Source organism: Lissotriton vulgaris, chromosome 8 (genome assembly GCF_964263255.1).
Source record: "Lissotriton vulgaris chromosome 8, aLisVul1.2, whole genome shotgun sequence".
Taxonomy (NCBI): Eukaryota; Metazoa; Chordata; class Amphibia; order Caudata; family Salamandridae; genus Lissotriton; species Lissotriton vulgaris.
In genome coordinates, this window is record NC_141696.1 from 373,983,274 (window position 1) to 373,997,797 (window position 14,524).

The following is a 14,524-nucleotide window of genomic DNA, read 5'->3' on the forward strand; positions in this document are numbered from 1 at the left end:
CGAGTCATGGCGGCGATGCAGGGTGCTTCGTAATAAAGTTCATTGGCACAAAGAACTTTTGGGTCCGCGAATTCATCTTTTCTGACTGGATTGGATTGTTTTTGGAGGAAATACTGTTTTATATATATATATATATATATATATATATATATAATTAAATCCAATGACATCCTAAACGGCGATGAAGAGACACACGAACACCACTTCCTGTGATTCCAGGTTATTTTTTATTTTTCATTTTTTTATGCAGTGCTCCGGCAACCTGCCATTACGCGTTTCGTCCAGCCAAGCTGGCCTTGATCACATGTGAAGTGGTACGTGGGCAGTACCAAGCATGAAGCCAAAAAACGGGTGTTAGAACACTTACGTGCAATAAAGAACAACAATAAACAGTACCCCATAGACCACCACTTTCATGAGAATGGCTTGCAGGATGAAACTCTGGTACGCATGGTGGTTATTGACACTGTGAATCTAGGTATGAGGGGTGGTAACGGAGAGTTATCTTTGAGGAAACTCGAATTGCGCTACATTATAGATCTGGAAAGTCAGGCACCAAAAGGACTGAACGTGAGCGAAGAACTGTCAATTCATTTGTATGAGTAAAATGTATATATAATTGTATTCAGTTAGTTTGTTTCTGTATTTTAAATGGTGTTTTTATTCCAGATTGGGGCACTTCTGTTTTGCAACTGTCGGAATATTGATTAAATGATGGAGGAATGGGTAACGCAAGGAGTAACTACATCAACACGTTGAATTTTGAACTATAATCTACATGATTGGGACAAGAATTATATTGCATGGTATCATACCTAGTTTATAAGAGGGATAACATTAAGAAAATTAACTGAAAGTGTTTAACTGTCTTGGGGAAAACTTGGAGTGACTAAACTCATTGTGGTGAACTTGCCACTTGGGCATTATTGTCTTACTGTGGGTCTTATTTTGAATCGTTTAGTAGCAGTGTCTCTTGCAGCACTATGCCCACTTGGGCTTTATTGTCTGTATATGGATTTGCTTCAATAAAATTATTCACGTTAGTGTTTTGAAAGAAAGACGCATCCTGATGCTAGAGATATGCCCATCCACTCAATGCGTCACAAGGTTGGCGCTGGGAATTGGGGGTTGGTTTGACGAAGAGCCATATCGAGGCTTGTATTCCTTGCAAAAGACATTCCGCTTTTTATGTGTATTGTGCTAATTCAGAGTATTGCTTAGGACATTTAAGCAAAATCATGTATTTTACTGAAGTACGCGACATATTTCAATATTAGAATTTTTCATTTTGCACACGTTTATTTTGTGTCATTCAAGTAATATTATGTATTTAACTGAAGTATGCAATCTTTTCAATTTGCACACATATATTTATGGTAATTTTGTTGAATCAATTGTGATGAATTGCACATTTAAAAATGGCCGCGTCAGTTGCCTGTAAATGACATGGGTGGTGAGTCCGTTGTTTAATGACATTGCTTTGAAGTGTATTTAAACATGGCATGTAGATGTATTTACGAGAGTGATTAAGGTGTAACAACCGAAATACGTCGTTTTTTCACCTGCAAAATAAACATTTGAAGCAATTGGAGTGTTCAAGTGGTTCCTGAAAGTGACGGGGACCTGTGGGAAAGGATATATATACTTGCAAGTCGGTAACCAGGAACTCATTTTGTACTGTATTACATTTTTATTTATATAGTGCTTTTCAAGCCCTTTTAAGGGCTCTGAGCACCGTTTAGTAAAGATTTCTGAGATACAGCAACATTTTGTCACATCGCTCACGGAAACTTGACAGTACAAGAATAATATTGATGATAATAAATATTCAAGGTCATACAGGGGAGTTCAGGATCTGAAATGAGGGTTTTTCACCCACAACCATTTCTCCTTTGCCCAGTATACTCTCTGTGGCACTCGGAGCTATATCTGGAATTAGTGCACTTTATCAGCCTACCTGCAACACATAATCATGCCACAGATCACCAGTTTACTAACAATTTACTGCAATTTGCTGACGCCAACATTTTGGTTCTGGGACTGATCAAAGTGGACAAGACACTCCTTACCACACATTTTTAATGCAAAAAAATTATGAACATTATATACAAATCGGTTTGGAGTTTATAAAAACTCAAAATGCTCAAATGTCCTACTACCACTATTCCTGCTTTTAAACTTGTAGATAAAGGATACAGGTTATGGTGATCATCTTTAATCTACAAAGCAATAACTTACTATGAATTATGAAAAGCAATCTTATTCTTTTCAATAATGTCCAATATTCAGACATTGTCAAACACTGTAAATTACCTCTGAGTACTTCATTACGAGTTGTGGTATCCCTGGAGTGTTAGGGGGGGAATAATACCGCCACTGGTCCTTACCAGCAGCCTGCTGATTCCATATACGTGCCCAGAGTATCAGTGCTCAGTTTCATCAGGTGCAGATGCACTCCTGGTAACTACTACTGGAGTTACAGTGGCAGGACCTACAGATAGGAGCACCGCCATGCCCCCGCCCAATCCCTGCAGGACCACATGGGAGCAGAAAATGTACCCCTGACCTAACCCTATCCTGCCCAGGCCAGCTCTGACCATTCCTTCCTTTGTAATCCCCCCTCCCACCCCAATGGCCAAAACACTGACATCTTCCCGAGCAGGTGGAAAATGTCAGTTGAAGTTTCCTTGGAAGTGGGGAATGTGGGGGTACCTCCAGGAACTGGAGATCCCTCCGCCCTAGAATCCCTGCACCAACATCCAGCAAACCCATTCAGAGAGCCTAAGTAGTAACTCACACCCACAAATTCAGACATTATAGTATATTTCAATATTATTACAAAACTTTTTTTCTTACCTCGTTAAAACAGCTTCATTCACCAAGACTGGTTCCACAATTCACAGCTGATCTTCATCACATGGCAGGGTCAACCCCAGTTAGAATGGAGGATAATGCACTGTTGTTTGCTTGTTTCAAACCCAAAAAGCCATCTGGTTTCAAATCCAGGGTTTATGGAAGTTACTTCTGAAATAGAAAGAAATACTTTGGTACAACCATCCACAAGCAATAACACGTTGATTCAAAATGATGAGCATGTAACAATTTAACATGTCTTATTTACTTGTTTCTTTAAATTTGCTACCTGAAAAACATAGAACTGCCATAGCTTAAAAAGGCACAGTGTAAACAGACACAGAACCTAAATGCTCATTTATTTATCAAGCATATTTTAGATGGGAGTTCAAGCTGTGCTTCTAAAAGGAATAGTCTCAAAGCTAATGACCCAAGCAGCATTCAGAAACTTCTCAGAACAGGCAGTCAATTACTCCTTCAATATTGACAGCATATGTCAGACCTCTGCTTAGTATTCTGCTAGGTCTTTGGCCAAGTATACCACCAAGGTTTTCTCTCCTACGAGTTGCATAAATGGGAAAAAGCAATCATAGATAAGTCATATGTTACAAAGGATCTTGATCAGAGGATAGTCAATCCGGCCTAGCTAAATAAGCCTTCTCTCTCAGTGGTTTTGCACAGAAGTTAAATATTACTGAGTGCTAATTTGAAATGTGCCTTAACTAGGAAGATGCACATGTTTCTTTCTTTCTAGCCATAGGTCACTTTCTTTATTCTACCCATGTGAACTTTAGTGCTTTTGTTTGCAGATCAGCGGTCGGAACGAGGGGAATATTGACCGTGCAAGCACACTCGCTTGCAGAGATCACCTTACAGAACCTCTGAGATTACTAAGAGATATAAATAGGAGTGACAACTTGATATTGGAAACAGAAAATTTAACAAATATACTACCGGGATGGAAGTAGAACCGGCAGTAAGGGTTATCGTACCTTTCATTAATGAAGTGAGAAAGCCCTGAGGAAGTCGTGGGTTAATCCTGACATGCCGAAACACATGTTGGCTAAAGGCTTAATGAAGATTGAAAATGAAGAAGACCCAACAAATATTGATTGCATTTGTATTTAAATAACCTAATCAATGATATTTTTCACAGAAAGTGTGTGCTCAGGGTTAAGCTTGAATATTATTAGGACTCCATGATTAGGTCCTGTTTCGGGAGTTGAAGGGTGATTATCTCCTCCCTTTGAGCACTGCAAGATTTCACTGTCTAAGAATATATGGACACTATATACAGTTTGCGCCCAATCAGTCACTCATCTCAAATTCACCCCCTGAGACTCTTATGGTTTGTTTTAAACCAGCAATAAAGTATGCATTTGATAATGCTAATATATTATTGTTGTTTTTAACAACAGCGGCACAACAACAGTATTTATCACACTAACACCAAAATGAATGATAGCGATGATGAGGATGATGATGATAATAATTGAAATAATAATAATAATAATAATACCATTGTAGCCTTAAATGCCTCAACATTAGAGAGGATTTTTAACAAATTGTATGCCCTTGGCACTGGGCTTCATTTCTATTATATTATTATTATTGTTTTTAAAATTGTTATTTAGTGTAAAACTACTTTGAAGAAAGAACATGCCCATGATTTCTTCGTGCTATATTTTTAAATGAAGAATTCAGCTCTCAAAATTGGCCTATCATACCCTCTGGACTTGATGTAGAATGTAATTGTAATGGACCATCCTCCAGTTTTTAAATCGTATAATTGCTGTTTTGCTAAATGTACAAAGCACAAATAAATAATACACCATTTATATATGATACAAGACATGACACAAGATTATTGCATGTCTGACAACATAATTCACAATAACCTGTTCTGGCCATCTTTAAATTATGTGCTTATTGGTAATTTCCACTCAATAGTAATAGTAGTGGGCCATCTGTATGGATACAAAAATAAAATATTTACAATCAAAGCTGGATTACCCAATTTGTTCAGATAGTCCAAAATAATCTATTTTGGTTTGAGGTTCGAATGTAAAATCAATGTCTATTCTAGTCCAAATTTTTTTAGCCCAAAACTCGATTCAGCCCAATCCCAAAACACAAGCTTTCAGTTGCTTTTCATCTTTAAAGTGCATTTTGGACAAATATTGAGTATGGAAGGTGAAGTTGTATTCAATCTTGTGGGAGTTGACTACAAACTCCATTCAGGGATGGATAATATTCCATGCAACTGTGTCCCTTTCAGTGTAATGCAACCAATTATTTTAAAATCTTACTATTCTGTTGGACTGCGCTTGACATTCAACCAATATATGTATTTATTTCTTCAAGATTTTCTAGTTTTGGAACTGCTACCTTTGTCCAACATTTTACAAACCCTCTTGTAATAGTCTGTAGCAACGACCTTTGGAATGAAGGTATATCAGGGGCATTTCTGCATGAAAAGAGTAATATTACACATACAGTAAAAGGTCACCCTTTTAGACTAAATAGAATGAACAGTCTTGTATCTAAGCTTTTTTAGAACCATGGGAAGTTTTAATAAAAGTGGTTAAATCCAGTATATCCAAATCAGATAGCAGGCTTTTCAAGATTCCATTATTAAAGTCCATTGCACCTGTTAAAAATCCCCTACATTTTATAACAGCTGCCACAAAGTCAGGGGTCTGGTAAACGGAGGCCTCGATCATCCTGTGGCATTTAAAAATAATCATTCATATTATGGGACTTTTTATGGCCCAAATAAAACTGGTATAAAGCCTTTCAACTTTATTAAAGAAACTACTTAGAATTATACTAGATATCGAAAGAAAAAAGAAAAGGAAGAAACTGATTGTTTCATTTTACTGACTAGTGGAGTATAGCTAAAATCATAAAGATCTTCCAGGTTTTCAGAAAAAAATTAACTCCTAGACATCTCTTTGATTTAACCAGATACCTTAACTTTGGGGATAAACCCTATGTGACAGCATGGAATAACACAAATGTAGTCATAGCTTCATTTTTCCTATATCCATCCTAGACTTGAATACATTTTAAAAGCATCCTGAATGGATTGAATATTTTTATAAATTCATCTTCTGGAAAAGACCCACATCATCTGCATAAAGGTTTAACTTACAGATCTCAGTTAATGGTGATAAAACATTTCCTCAGAATAAATATGTTGCAATTGTGGTATGGACTGTCAAGTTTCCAATTCGCATATAGGATTTATAAATTGCATGCATGCTTCTTTTTCTACAGCCATAACAGAAAAATCCTGGTAAAAAGAGCAATAATGTTAAAACGATAATTGCCATATTATAATATATTCCCTATTAACTGAGTAGAAACTGGGCCTCTGAAGTGCAATTACATTGCTCTCTGGCTGACCATGTTAAACAAGCATTTACAATGTAAGGCTTTTGCCTTTGTTAAAGTTAGAGCTATTGGCATTGCTCTTGACATTATTTTTATTTATGTTTTTTTTAACATAAATAAATGGCATTGTCATTTACAATGCCAATAGCTTAATCTCTCGAAAATGCCACACACAAACTCACAGAGAGCCCGCCCCCACACACACACACAGCCCTCTCCCCACACCCACACAGAGCCTCCCACACACACAGCCACACAGAGTACCCCCCACACAGAGCCCCTCCACCCACACCCACACAGAGCCCCCCACACACCCCCACACAGAGCCCCCCCACACACTGCGAGCAATCTTGTAAATGAAACTTATAAACCACGGTCGTGTGCTTCAACTCCACAACAGAGGTAGTAAATTCTATTGAAATGCAATTACAATCTCACAAGAACTTAATCTGCAAAAATATAAAAAATATCCAAGTGCATGAGTTGCCTAGTTGTGATTTCTACCCTACACTTTGTCTCACGATTGCATTCTTATTCCATTTCTGCTTCCTCCCTTTGTCGATGTTTCCTAGTGTTTCTCCCTTTGCTTCCTGTCGCTCTGGGTCAAACTTTGATGATGAAAAGTAAGTTTGGGCCCTCAAAATTCAGTGTCGATGACCACCGGTTGCAAACACCGGCACAAATTAAGCACCGCATCTAACCTTGTCAAAAGTGAATATGATCCTGTCTGCGGCACGTTGCCACAGACACTGTCATGCACTACAGTGACATTCACTGTCACAGCCACTTTATCAGCCCTATGCACGCTCATGTCTCTTTGACACACACGCTGTCTTGTGTGCTCACAGTGTTAAAACTTAACACACACAAACTCGCACTGACATACTATCACTATTAAAAGACAAATCCACACAGTCACAGGCACACACTCGCACTGTCCTGTCTTACATGGCCGACACTATCCCAATCACCAGAAGTTACTTGGTCGGTCTCGTGCGTGACACCTGCAGCTGTTCATTCCACAACACTTGGCAGGCCGAAATTGAGGCTCAGGCGTATTTTGACAAAAGTTAAACTACAATCCCCAGAATGCAAGATGCTGTTAGTTTAAAAAGCTTGCCTGTCTGAATCAGTCACGCGTGGTATGTGGAAGCTTAGCAGCTAAGCTACACACGTGACCAATCCACCGCACGCTGACATCATCGCACAGCCAGACCCCGTCACACAGCAGAGCACCACAAACACGTATACTCACTCTTGAGTGTGTTTTGATCAGTCGAGGTAGGAGGTGAAGGGACCAACAGGAACCTTGTCTCCACGTTGAACAACATATCTGGGTACTACTTCAGAATCTTCCAATAGATAAAGTTAAACCTAAGCACTGTGTTGTTAAGAATGTGTGCTTTGTAGAATATTAAGTGTTACTGATTATCCAACCCGACCCACTGATCAAGCTACAGCGACTAAAGAAGGAGTTAAAGCCACCCCAGAGGCATCATGAATTATGTCGGGGCGGCTGTCAGATGTTTGTTATTGGAACATAAAATCACTGATAAATTTTTCCTGAGTGTAACTTGGGATGTGGAGGCTAAATGAGGATATCTGCAACAAAAGCATTACCCTGCTGACCTATATTATAATTTATGAGCTAAAAACGTGTGGCCTACAATTCTCATGTAATTCTCTCCAGCACACACAAATCATCCAAACTATTTATTCAATCAAGTCTGTGGCCCAAGGAGCCCCGATTCCCTTTCCCCTCCCCCACTCACTCTTGATAGATTGGAACAATGATAAATGGTATAGAAGCTAATAGGCATCGATTATGACAATAAAGGGGACCTCAAATGAGGAGCGAATGGCAGAGCAGAGTTAATATTGTTTGATATAGAATTGTTAAGTATATAGCGAAAATCTTAACGGAAAAATATAAGTACCGCGCAGACTACACATCAGAGAAGGCAGGCAGACCTGTAAAAAGATGCTTGGGGAAAAAGGAGGAGGGAAAAAATGATAAATAAATAATTGATCATACCATAACTATAAAAAGTAATGATACATATTGTATGCATAGAGTGACAAGGTCCAAAAAAAACCAAGGGGAAAATAGCTGACCGTTTAATGATAAATGTAACATTCAGGATGGTAAATCACTGTACACAGAACTGTGTATGAATATTGCATAACATGTAATGTTTTATATAACTAAAATATTAACGATTTTTAAAAAAAAGTCTGTGGCCCAAGATTACACAGAGGTCATTCAAATAACTCTTGCCATGTTACCAGTGCCATACCTGTAGCACATCTCTGCATCGGGTGCATGGAGCTTAAAATGAATTCTATTTGACATTCAATGAGTGAGGCTGCATGGTCTTTAGGGTGAGAGTTTGTGTAAATAATGCAAAGAGGTACTGTCACTGAATAGTACCTGGTGGTCTGCCCGTCATCACTCCACCACCTTTCTGCCAAAACAGCTCAACCCTCAATGTATGGGATGCTGACGTGAGTGCTTTCCACTTCGGTACTAGATATGTCAACTAGTGAGTTCCCTCAAGAGTTGGATAGTCCAGGGCAACCTCTGCAGGCACCTTGCTGGCCTTTTAGAGGAGGGGACCGCTTCAGTACAAACACAGGCCTACGGGACTCCTCTGCTGTGAAGTATTCCGTTTGCACAGTTAGAAACATTAAACAACAGGTAAATATTAATTTTATGCAAAAGAAATATTACATTGAGATGCCCACACTTTCAGAAACAGCGGAGAGTTTCAATCTCTTGTTTAATTTAATGACTTTATGGACGGAATTCCTTAAACTTAGATTTTGGAAACTTTAAACAAAGGTGTAGTGTTTATAATTCAGACAAGGAGAGAGGTTGGGTTACTTACAGCACAGTCTTAAGGCTCCGGTTATATTCTCCTCTGCCTCTACCCTGGGTCGCTAAACACTGTGAAGAAGAGGAGAGGTAAAACCATGGCGCTAGTCTTAAAATGTATTTAAAATAAGCACTGAGGGCACTCACTGAAGAATCCCTCCGCTCAGTGCAACTCTGGTCAGATCACTTGTATGCAAATTAAAGGGGTTGCGTGGAAAGTGGGCAGAGAGCTGAAGCCAGGATTTAAAGGCGCAGGCACTTCTAAGAAGTGTTCCATGTAAATAAAAATGAATCTGGTGCTGCGTTAAGTGCTCGGGCCTCCGAAAGCATAAATTAAATGAACATCACGCAAAGCTTGGCATCGATTAAGTGAGCGCCACAACATACACTTGAGGGTGCTTGATTACATTGAAGTGTGGCGGCCGTGAATAAGGTGCCATGCTAAGTGGGAAATGCTCAGTCTGAATGTAAAAAAAACCAAGAACGCGATAAACAATGCTATTTTTCTAGTCATTTAGGGCCGCTTCGACGGAGTTCTTTTTATTTTAAAGTCAAAACCCCTTGATCTATTCTGAAGACATTTTATCGCTCCAACCAGAGTGCTGACAGGAGCGCACAAAGGTGGTCTTCAGGGAGCCATATATCCTGCTCCTGTGTTTACGGAATGTAGCGCCTGGGGATGGAAAAGCTGGTCACCTCGCGAGGAGCTATGAAGGGAAGGATGGTGCTGACACGAGGCTGCTGTGCGGGGGCAGGGGTCCCGAGACCGGCCTTCAGATCCAGCGCCCAGAGCGGGCTGAGAGGCCTCTAGGAGCTGGCTCTGTGGACCCCCCCGCCTCAGTCCCTGGCGTGCACTATAGGGGAGTCTGGACCGCCCACGCCTGGAAGACCGGCCCAGAGGGGGTTAAATGTCGTCAAGAGGGGGGTAAATCTCGCAGCGGGGATGGGCACACACACAGCGGGAGTCGGGGGGGGGCGACCAAAGACACGGACAGCGGGAGTCAAGAGGGGGGGGGGCGAACAAAGACACGGACAGCGGGAGGAGGGACGTCATGAGTACCAGTTACATTACAAGGACGGAATTACATGAAGTTGAAAAAACAAAGAGCCACGGACAGCGGGAGGGGTGGGAGGTGGGGGGCGGAACGGCACAGACGCACTCTCTGCTTCCTCCCTGCCCCGGCCGGTCCCGGCAGCCCTCCGCCCGCTCTCAGGTCCTCATGGAGCGGCGGGGAGCTGACTTGGCGCTCCAGCGCGGGGACTCAGGCAAGGGGGGGCAGAGATCCTTCACGCAGGATCCCTCGGCGGGGTCAGCTCACTCTCTCCTCGCCGAGGTGCACTTCCATCCCGGCTCTCGGCGGCTCCTACGGAGGTCCCGATGGACCAGCCTATCACGTCGCAGCCCTTGCGACGAGCCTCCTTGTTCACCCGGGAGTCAGCCAATGGCAGTGCGGCACCCGGGTCAGGCCTACGATGACGCTCCGCTCTGCAGCCAATCACGGCACGACAACGGCAATGACGCTGCGCCGCACGGGCCTATCCCGTCGCAGCGTTGGTGAGGGGGCTCGGCTCTCTCAGCCAATGGGAGCGCAGCGGCTCGATCTTCACCGCGGCAGCCTCCGATCAGGGCGAACGATCTTTGCAGGGTGCTTCTGGCCCCCGGGCCGCGGTGTTGATCAGGCGAAAGAGAATTTAGAAGGGCACAGGTCACAAAAGCAATACTGCACAGAAGTCAGCCCTAAAACGAAAAGCAATAGACATCTTCTACGTGCCGTCAATGCCGGACCAGATTCGGGGGCGTTCCCGAGGACAGGCTTTCGGCGGACGTAGCCAAAAGCCAAAAATTCTCGGGAACGCCCCCGAATCTGGTCCGGCATTGACGGACAGAGCCAACTCCCAATGGTTAGCCTCCATTTATGGAACTAGCCAATGGGAGGAGGGGGTGTAGACCCGACTCCACACACAGATCATAAGATTTTTTCCTAGTGCATGCGTACTTTGTACGCATGCATCGCTAGTCAAAACCTAAAAATGGCCAATCTTTTCACCTTCTTTGTAAAAAAAGGTTTTATCGTTCAGTATTTCTTTCTACAAGCACTAGTCACAAACTTTGTTTTTAGCTTGCTCCCTTTTCGACCTGACCCTCTGCAGGATCACCCCAAATGTTTTGTATTCACCCCTCCTGTTTTGTTGAATTTGTTTTGTTGGAATTAGGGCTCTGTGCACTTCATCGCTGCTAACGAGTGCTAATGTCCTTGTGTTCACTATCCTAAACATGGTAAAATTGGCTTACACAATTGGCACCTTTAATTTACATGTACGTCCCTAATAAGGTTGTACTATATCACCCAGGGTCTGTAAATGTAATGTTTCTAGTGGGCCTGCAGCACTCATTGTGCCACCCACTTATGTAGCCTTTTTAAACAGGTCTCAGGTTTTCCATTTCAACATGTGTGCAGTTTTAAACTGCCACTTTGACCTGGCAAGATAAACCTTTGCCCGGGCCTAAACCTTCGTTTTAATACAAATAAATCACCACTAGGTTAGGCCCTAAACAGCCCATTGGGCAGGGTGCAGTGTATTGAAAATGTGGGACATTTACTTTTATGTTTTACATGTTCTGATAGAGAAACACTATTAACTAGTTTTTCACAACTGCAAGGCCTACCTCTCCCATAGAATAACATTTGGTTATCTTATTACATTTAATAAGTGCTAACTTTTGATTGGAACAGGTAGGAAAGTTGAGATTGGTCTCTTATGAATTATAATTTAAAACCCTCTTTAATGGCAAAGAGAGATGTTAAGTCACAATTCTTAAAATGCCACTTTTAGAAAGCTAACACACAAGATGATGGACGGAATGTTGCACATTGGCAAAACATTCACCCCCAGTCACAGATATGGGTTTAATCCATTGTTATTTTGCTCACCACGCCACCCCAGTTCAGACATGGCCATATGCAAATCAGTCTTGACCCTGTGCCTCATGGGAACAGTCCAGCCCGAACTGCCAAGCCATGTCTTCCCTGGACCGGAATCAAGCATCCTAGGACCGGTTTCTGGCTATCTGTCGTCATTAGCCAGGATAGCTTGACTCCAGTGGCATAGTGAGCACGGGACTCACGTCTGGGCATACCCTTCCCACATAGGGCGAACAGCAAAACACACAAGATGATGGACAGAATGTTGCACATTGGCAAAACATTCACCCACAGTCACAGATCTGGGTTTAATCCATCATTATTTTGTTCACCACGCCACCCCAGTTCAGACATGGTCATAGCAAATCAGTCTTGACCCTGTGCCTCATGGGAACAGTCCAGCCTGAACTGCCAATCCATGTGTTCCCTGGACCGGAATCAAGCATCCTAGGACCGGTTTCTGGATATCAGCCGTCATCAGCCAGGATAGCTTGACTCCAGTGGCGCTTTGTTCGCCCTAAGTTGGCAGGGTATGCCCAGACATGGGTCCATTGCTCACTTTGCAACTGGATTCAAGATAGCCTGGCTAATGAGGGTTATGAACCCGAAACCGGTCCCAGGACGCTTGTTTCCGGTCCAGGGAAGACATGGCTTGGCAGCTCGGGCTGGACTACTCCCATGAGGCACAGGGTCAGATTTGCATATGGCCATGTCTGAACTGGGGTAGTGGAGTGAGCTAAAGAATGATGATGGATTAAACCCAGATCAGTTGACTGGGGTTGAGTATTTGATTTGCTCAAGCGCTCGGTCCATCATCCCCTTTGGTATCGCTTTGTTTGCCCTAGGTTGGCAGGGTATGCCCAGACGTGGGTCCCTTGCTCACTTTGCCACTGGATTCAAGATAACCTGGCTGATGTGGGTTATGAACCCGAAGCCGGTCCAGGATGCTTGTTTCTGTTCCAGGGAAGACATGGCTTGGCAGTTCAGGCTGGACTGTTCCCATGACGCACAGGGTCATACTGATTTGCATATGGCCATGTTTGAAGTGGGGTGGTGGACTGAGCTAAAGAATATGGCTAACTGGATATGGTCTACAGACATGCCACATGGCTTTGGAAGCTGTCAAAGTCTTAGCCCTGCAAAATGCCTTGAATTCATGTTCCCAGAGCCCACTGGGAACAGTTATTGGCACTGCCCTTTGAAACAGATTAACCTCTTCACAGGAGGGTAGGATATAAAGGACCAAAGTTTTTCATTTAAAAAAATGAAAACTCTGCAGGGTGAACATATGTCCGAACAGTTTTTCTTTCAATCTGTGGCAGAGATTTTCCTTATGCCAGGAATAGGAAAGATTACAGAGAAATATGTTAATCATACTCTCTCCTGCTTCCTGGAAATGCACAATCTGCTCCATCCCTCTCAAACAGGATTCCGCCCGCGACAGATCACTGAAACAGCCCTGTTAGTTGTGGTGGAAGAAAGCAGAAAGATCCTGGACTCAGGAGGGTTGTCAGCCATCATACTCCTTAACCTAAGTCCAGCATTGGATACGGTGAACCATGGCACCCTGGTTCACTGTCTCAGGAGCATAGGATTGACTGGCGTTGCGTTGCAATGGTTGTGTTCTCTTTTGGAAGGAAGATTTTTCTAGGTTTTTGAAAATAACATCATGTCTAAACCCACCTGAGTATCGTGCAAAGTCCCTCAGGGCTCATCGCTTAGCCCAACTCTTTTTAATGTGTATATGGCCCCGCTGGCATCAATTGTGGCCACCTCGGGATCCGTATGGTGACTTACGCCGACCATACTCAATTGGTGGTAGCATTAAACCAAGCAAATCAAAGGACTCATGGCCTTTATTCTTGTCTCTAGGAGGTATCAAACTAGATGGATGCGTCTCATCTTAAGATTAATGTTGGAAAAACCGAGCTCAAGATATTAGGCAACCCCCTAAGCTTTAAATCCAGTACCATGTGGCCAGCCTGTATGGGTCCCACACCGGTCCCTAAGTCCGAAATTAAGAGCTTGTGCATCTGGTTGGACCAGGATTTGACCTTTAGGGGGCAGGTGCCTGCTACGGTCTGCTTAGAATGGCCCATAAAGTCCTTCCTCTCCTCCCGTTCCAAGACAAAAAAAACACTGGTCCAATCACTCATTCTTTCCGGAATAGATTATGGAAATGCCCTTTACCTGGGCGCTCCCTCTACAGGTCTATAATGGTGGAGGCTCCAGTGCCAGAAACTTTGTGGTTACCCATTTTCTAAATGAGGTGGGGAGCTAGTTGTGTTGATTTACAGTGGGTCTCCTGCTCCACCCCACCCTCAGTGTTGCCCTTAGGCTATTTGGACTATCTGTTATTTCAAGACCTGGTGTCAATGGTCTTTATGCTGACATGTTGAAACTATAGGAATTGGCCGTATGCAAGGTTTTCCTAATTCTTTGAAGGCAACACTACTAAAAAAGTTACCTTTCTAAG

General features: G+C 42.7%; 1 protein-coding gene across 1 annotated transcript in view; it reads right to left on the reverse strand.

Moving 5' to 3' along the window:
- SYTL5 (synaptotagmin like 5) overlaps positions 1-14,524 on the reverse strand; it is a 1,215,112-nt gene that overhangs the window by 1,073,924 nt on the left and 126,664 nt on the right. The window contains exon 2 of the mRNA XM_086934158.1: positions 2,857-3,024. The gene's annotated coding sequence lies outside the window, so the exon portion shown is untranslated. The remainder of the gene's footprint in view (positions 1-2,856; positions 3,025-14,524) is intronic.